We start from the raw sequence: 6,000 nt of genomic DNA on the forward strand, positions 1-6,000 counted from the left end.
TAATAATCGAAAGGTGTCCATGCACTATTTTTTCGTGTTTTTCTACCAGTCATGACAAGCTCTGCTTTATCTCAGCCTTGGCTTGGATTCCAGCTCTGTCAATCCATATTCACACATTCAAACTATGTGTTAGGTTTGGACTCCAGCTCCAGCTGGCAATCCATTTTGTTCAGGTACATACGTAAAAAAGGAACTGCCTTCAGCCTTCACGGCTCACGCCTGGGCTGCAGATTAAAGGATACGAGGAAAGATAATGCTGAGTGAAAGATACAATAAGGTTAGCAGGTTATCAGGCGCATTTAATTCATAAGCGGAGGAACGGGGGGGGCACCAGGGCACCGTGCCCCCCTTGACTTTGACATTTTAACACTAGCCCTATGGCCCCTATGGGCGTTGCATGGAAAGAATGGGACCAAAAGTCGGCAGTGCCCCCCTTAATTGAAGATGTTTCGCTGCTACTGATAAAATTATTTACAGTTTGTAGCACTATATTCAGCTGAAATATACAAAAAAAATGGGAAAATCGACCGTCCAACGCACACAGCACAAAAAGGCATTAAAATATTTTGAAACAGACGCGTTGTTATTGTCGGAACAAAAATATAGAAGTTATTTGTTCAAAAAAACACATCATTTTACGTCACAGATCTCGTACAAATTAAAGAGTTATTTGGGATTAAATTGCAGGTTTTGAAGCCAAGTTTCTTTAAAATTAAACAGCAAAGAAAATATCATACGAAAATTTAAGCACAATGCAAAACATTTCGTGCAATATTTACGAAATACTTCGATTAATTTTGGTATTTAACTAGTGACGTCATAGATACTTGTGGCCAGAATTATTTCAAAAAGTGACCAACAAAACTAATAATTTGTCATGTTCTTTTATTGAAAAAAGAAGCTGTGTTTGCAAACGTGAACGGCTTATGCTGTCAGCTGATTTGTGAATATTCGCAACTCCTGCGTACCTGAACAGCCATGGAACGCATGGAACAGAATCCCCGACTGATCGGAGGCGATTTGATGAACGGTGATCGATAACGATTCCAGGACAAATCTTCGTATGGCATTTCTTCGTCGCGCAATTCTTCGTCCGCATTTCTTCGTCCGCAAATCTTCGTCGGCGCATTTATTCGTGTCGCATTACTTCGTCTCGCATTTCTTCGTAGGTGCAAAAATTCGTAGCGCATTTCTTCGTATCCGCATTTCTTCGTCGGCGCATTTCTTCGTCAAGCATTTTTTCGTCCACGCATATCTTCGTCTACGCAAATCTTCGTCCGCATTTCTTCGTCCACGCAAATCTTCGTCTGCGCAAATCTTCGTCCGCAAATCTTCGTCCCCGCAAATCTTCGTCCGCAAATCTTCGTCCGCATTTTTTCGTCCACGCATTTCTTCGTCTACGCAAATCTTCGTCCGCATTTCTTCGTCCACGCAAATCTTCGTCCCCGCAAATCTTCGTCCGCAAATCTTCGTCCGCAAATCTTCGTCCGCAAATCTTCGTCCGCAAATTTTCGTCCGCATTTTTCGTCCACGCATTTCTTCGTCCAACCAAATCTTCGTCCGCAAATCTTCGTCCGCAAACCTTTGTCTGCGCTATCTTCGTCTCCGCAAATATTCGTCCACAAATGTGGTTCAATAAAACCATGAAGAAATATCAGACAGTCAAGTGAATGACGAATTTAATGCAAGGAATGGATGATCTTTTGAAGACAGGTAGATGAGGTCAGCCAGGTGAAGCTATTGTATTTGGGAGCCGACAATCGTAATATTCCTCATTTGTGTCCCGGGCATTCTTTTTTGCGGTCGTTGAATGACAATATAATCACTTGTACCCTCGCCGGCATAGGCGGCGGAACGGGGAGGGCACCGGGGCACCGTTCCCTTCTTTAATTTTGGCCTTTTAACAGTACCCAGTAAACATGACGACGTCGGCCCGACGTCGGGCCGAGGCTCGGCCCGACGTCGGCCCAACGTCGGTTCAACCTCGGCCCGACATCGGCTGGACGTCGGATATGCCCGCATGTTCCGACGTCCAGCCGAAGTCCAGCCGACGTCGAGCCGACGTCGGGCCGAGATCGTTTGCCGAGGTTGACGAGATCGTTTGTCGTTGGACCGACGGGGCCGACGTAGGCATGTTTATTGGGACAACGCGCCAAAAATATCAACCGGCGGCGGGATTCGAGCCGCCCAGTCGCCGACGTCGGCATGTTTACTGGGACAACACGCCAAAAGCATCAGCCGGCGATGGGATTCGAACCCCGTGTCATTTGAACGCGAGGTTAGTGCGCTAACCACTACACCACGCAGCCGGATAACGAAACTGGTTTGTTTTGTTGGGTTATGCCCTTTCGGTCTGACAAGACCATTTCAGAGCCGGAAGGATCATAGGATGGAGACATTGGTCTTCTTGGCGAGCACCCTGGGTCCAGTTCATATGAGTCCCTGTCCCATTGCTGGTACGTGACACTTATTGGAAAGGGCGATCCCACAATGGATTCATATAGCCACTCTTACACACCTGCACCAACGTTTCCCAAAGTGTCCCTTTGATAAGTGGCACTTTGGCAAAGTGACACTTGCCGACTGGCCTTTCTATATGAACTGGGCCCGGCCCTGGTGAGTTGCCGGGGCTGAGCCTGACCAAAGGATAGGCCGAGCAGCCCCCAAGCACTCACCGCACCCGGCTACGGGCGAGCTCGGCTTACGGGCAATCCCAAATGGGATAAAGTTTCCCGCCCAGTCCGGATCAGGGGGTTGCGGCGTGGAGGAAGATAAGGTACCTTTTTTCATTTAAAGGACACCTTCAAAAAAGTTTCAAGAGTTTCCTGAGGATATTTTGAATACAGAAGCTCTTTATGAAACATGAAACATGCATTTTATATTATTTTAACGGTCAAAACAGCGGCCGATGTCGGTCCGACGTCGGCCCGACGTCGGCTGGACCTCAGCAATTGATCTCGGTCCGACGTCGGCCCGACGTCGGCTGGACCTCGGCTGGACGTCGGAACATGCGGGCATATCCGACATCCAGCCGACGTCGTGCCGAGGTTGGACCGACGTCGGGCCGACGTCGGCATGTCGATGCCGAGTTGCCGACGTCATCCCGACGTCAGCCGACGTCGGGCCGACGTCGGCATGTTTACTGGGTAGCCCTATGGGCGTTGCATGGAAAGCATATTGGACCAAAAGTCGGCAGTGCCGTGCCCCCCCCCCCTTAATTGAAGATGTTCCGCCGCTACTGCCCGCCGGACCTATTTGTTTTCTACGGTACACGCCGACCGAGGGGGCGGGTACGACCCCCCCCCCCCCCATCGCCGTTTCGCCACTGGTGGAGCTAGCGCGTCGCGGAAAAAAACGAGCGTGTGCGCCGTTACGAGCCGCAGAGATTAACACGCGCACTGCAGCGGGTCTGAGCCGAACACGAACTGCAGGGGGGGGGGGTTGAAAACAACCCCCCCCTGAGATCTCGAAAACGGCGCAACGTAGCGACAAGCGGTAAACGGCGTTGGATAGGTTAAGATGAGATCTACAAGAAATACTAAGATCATTTTTGGGTCAGGTCAAAAACGAGGTCACCAGAGGTCACCGAAGACAAAATGTTACGATTTTCACAACAGGAATTTCGCGGTAGTTTTTCTTGAATAACATGTCTTGCACACAAGACAGAGGATCGATTCGAACGCCATCGTTCTTAGCTCGTCAAGGCGCATTGAATGATATATAATATGACCTCGAAAGGTCAAGTTGAAAATTTGACCTCAGGTCAAGGTCATGACCTGACCGAAATAGGTCATGTTGCATATCATTCGATCCGCATTGACGAGAAAAACACGATAAACGTCGAACGGAGTCTCTATCTCTATTCAATCTCAAGTTATTGCAGAAAAACCGCTGGTGACCTCAGGTGACCTAAGATGACCTGGAGATCACCTTCCAAAGGTCATAAGTGATATGTTTCGGTGAAATCACCAACAGGGACCTGTAATACTATGATCCTGAGCGTATTGAAGTCATAGGATGGCATTCAGAGTAAGTTGAAATTTCTCCCATTGACTTATAATGGGCCGGTCGCAAAAATGTACTGACCTTAGGTCATCGATATAAAAATTCTGAGATATACAAGTTGTAGCTCGTGATGACTTTACTATTTCCTGTGGGTTTCAAGATCATATCTCAACAACTGTGGGCTTGGTGGGATTGCAACCTTCGAAATTTACGTTTCGAGGTAGGGTCACTTGATCTGACCTGGTGACCTGACCATAGGTCACCTGGGCTCAAAATTTTTACTCAAGGTGTGCAAAAGTTGGGAGAACCGAGAACAGGTATGCAAAATTTGGCGGCGCTACGCGCCGCCGTTTTCTCGCGATTTGCGAAAAACCACAGGGGGGGGGGTTGAAAACAACCCCCTCCTGCAGTGCGCGTGTTAATACCCGATTTTAAGGCCTTCTAGGTCAGGGGTCGGCATACGGCCCGCGGGCCGGATCCGGCCAGGTGGGTGACGGTTGGATCCGGCCCGCGACCAGCTGACGTCCGGCCCGCGGCTGGTATCAGCGACTTACATCGTGTTCCGGCCCGCGGTTCCTTCATAAATCGACTCCGATATAAAAGTGACTCAAATGTGCTTTGGCACAACAGTTCTTCCTTCGCACACTTCATGAGTTTATCAACACCATTTGCGGGTGTTTTTGTCTAATTCTACTTCTAGACAAAACTTGCAACGGTAAGATTTGGTCAGCAGCTTTTGCGCGTAGCATCAACGACTGCTGCAGCTGCGTGCACTTGGCGGCTTCACGTGGTCTACTCGCTTAACCTTCCAGGCGGTGTGTGTGTGGCGGGGGGGGCGGGCCGGAACACGATGTAAGTCGCTGATACCAGCCGCGGGCCGGACGTCAGATGGTCGCGGGCCGGATCCAACCGTCACCCACCTGGCCGGATCCGGCCCGCGGGCCGTATGCCGACCCCTGACCTAGTAGGCCTTAAAATCGGGTATTAATCTCTGCGGCTCGTAGCGGCGCACACGCTCGTTTTTTCCGCGACGCGCTAGCTCCACCAGTGGCGAAACGGCGATGGGGGGGGGGGGTCGTACCCGCCCCCTCGGCCGGCGTGTGCCGTAGAAAACAAATAGGTCCGGCGGGCAGTAGCGGCGGAACATCTTCAATTAAGGGGGGCCGGCACTGCCGACTTTTGGTCCAATATGCTTTCCATGCAACGCCCATAGGGCTACTGTCAAAAGGCCAAAATCGAAGAGGGGAACGGTGCCCCGGTGCCCTCCCCGTTCCGCCGCCTATGCCGGCGAGGGTACAAGAGATTATATTGTCATTCAACGACCGCGAAAAAAAAATGTCCGGGACACAAATGATATGGAATGTTACAATTGTCGGCTCCAAATACAATAGCTTCACCTGACTGACCTCATCTACCTGACTTCAAAAGTTTCGATCATCCATTCCATGCATCAAATTCGTCATTCACTTGACTGTCTGATATTTCTTCATGGTTTTATTGAACCACATTTGTGGACGAGTGTTTGCGGAGACGAAGATAGCGCAGACAAAGACTTGCGGACGAAGATTTGCGGACGAAGATTTGATTGGACGAAGAAATGCGTGGACGAAAAATGCGGACGAAAATTTGCGGACGAAGATTTGCGGACGAAGATTTGCGGACGAAGATTTGCGGGGACGAAGATTTGCGTGGACGAAGAAATGCGGACGAAGATTTGCGTAGACGAAGAAATGCGTGGACGAAAAAATGCGGACGAAGATTTGCGGACGAAGATTTGCGGGGACGAAGATTTGCGGACGAAGATTTGCGCAGACGAAGATTTGCGTGGACGAAGAAATGCGGACGAAGATTTGCGTAGACGAAGAAATGCGTGGACGAAAAAATGCTTGACGAAGAAATGCGCCGACGAAGAAATGCGGATACGAAGAAATGCGCTACGAATTTTTGCACCTACGAAGAAATGCGAGACGAAGTAATGCGACACGAATAAATGCG

General features: G+C 49.8%; 1 protein-coding gene across 9 annotated transcripts in view; it reads right to left on the bottom strand.

Moving 5' to 3' along the window:
* The window catches only part of LOC122391470 (aldehyde dehydrogenase family 3 member B1-like), a 28,742-nt gene extending 28,170 nt beyond the window's left edge, over nt 1–572 (bottom strand). For 4 of the 9 annotated variants that reach the window (XM_043385396.1, XM_043385394.1, XM_043385393.1 and 1 more), the window contains exon 1: nt 509–526. The gene's annotated coding sequence lies outside the window, so the exon portion shown is untranslated. The other 5 variants (XR_006258355.1, XM_043385399.1, XM_043385397.1 and 2 more) reach the window with 5 other exon arrangements.
* Nucleotides 573–6,000: the final 5,428 nt, after the last annotated feature.

This window comes from Amphibalanus amphitrite, unplaced genomic scaffold (genome assembly GCF_019059575.1).
Source record: "Amphibalanus amphitrite isolate SeventyFive unplaced genomic scaffold, NRLGWU_Aamphi_draft 000439F_arrow, whole genome shotgun sequence".
Taxonomy (NCBI): Eukaryota; Metazoa; Arthropoda; class Thecostraca; order Balanomorpha; family Balanidae; genus Amphibalanus; species Amphibalanus amphitrite.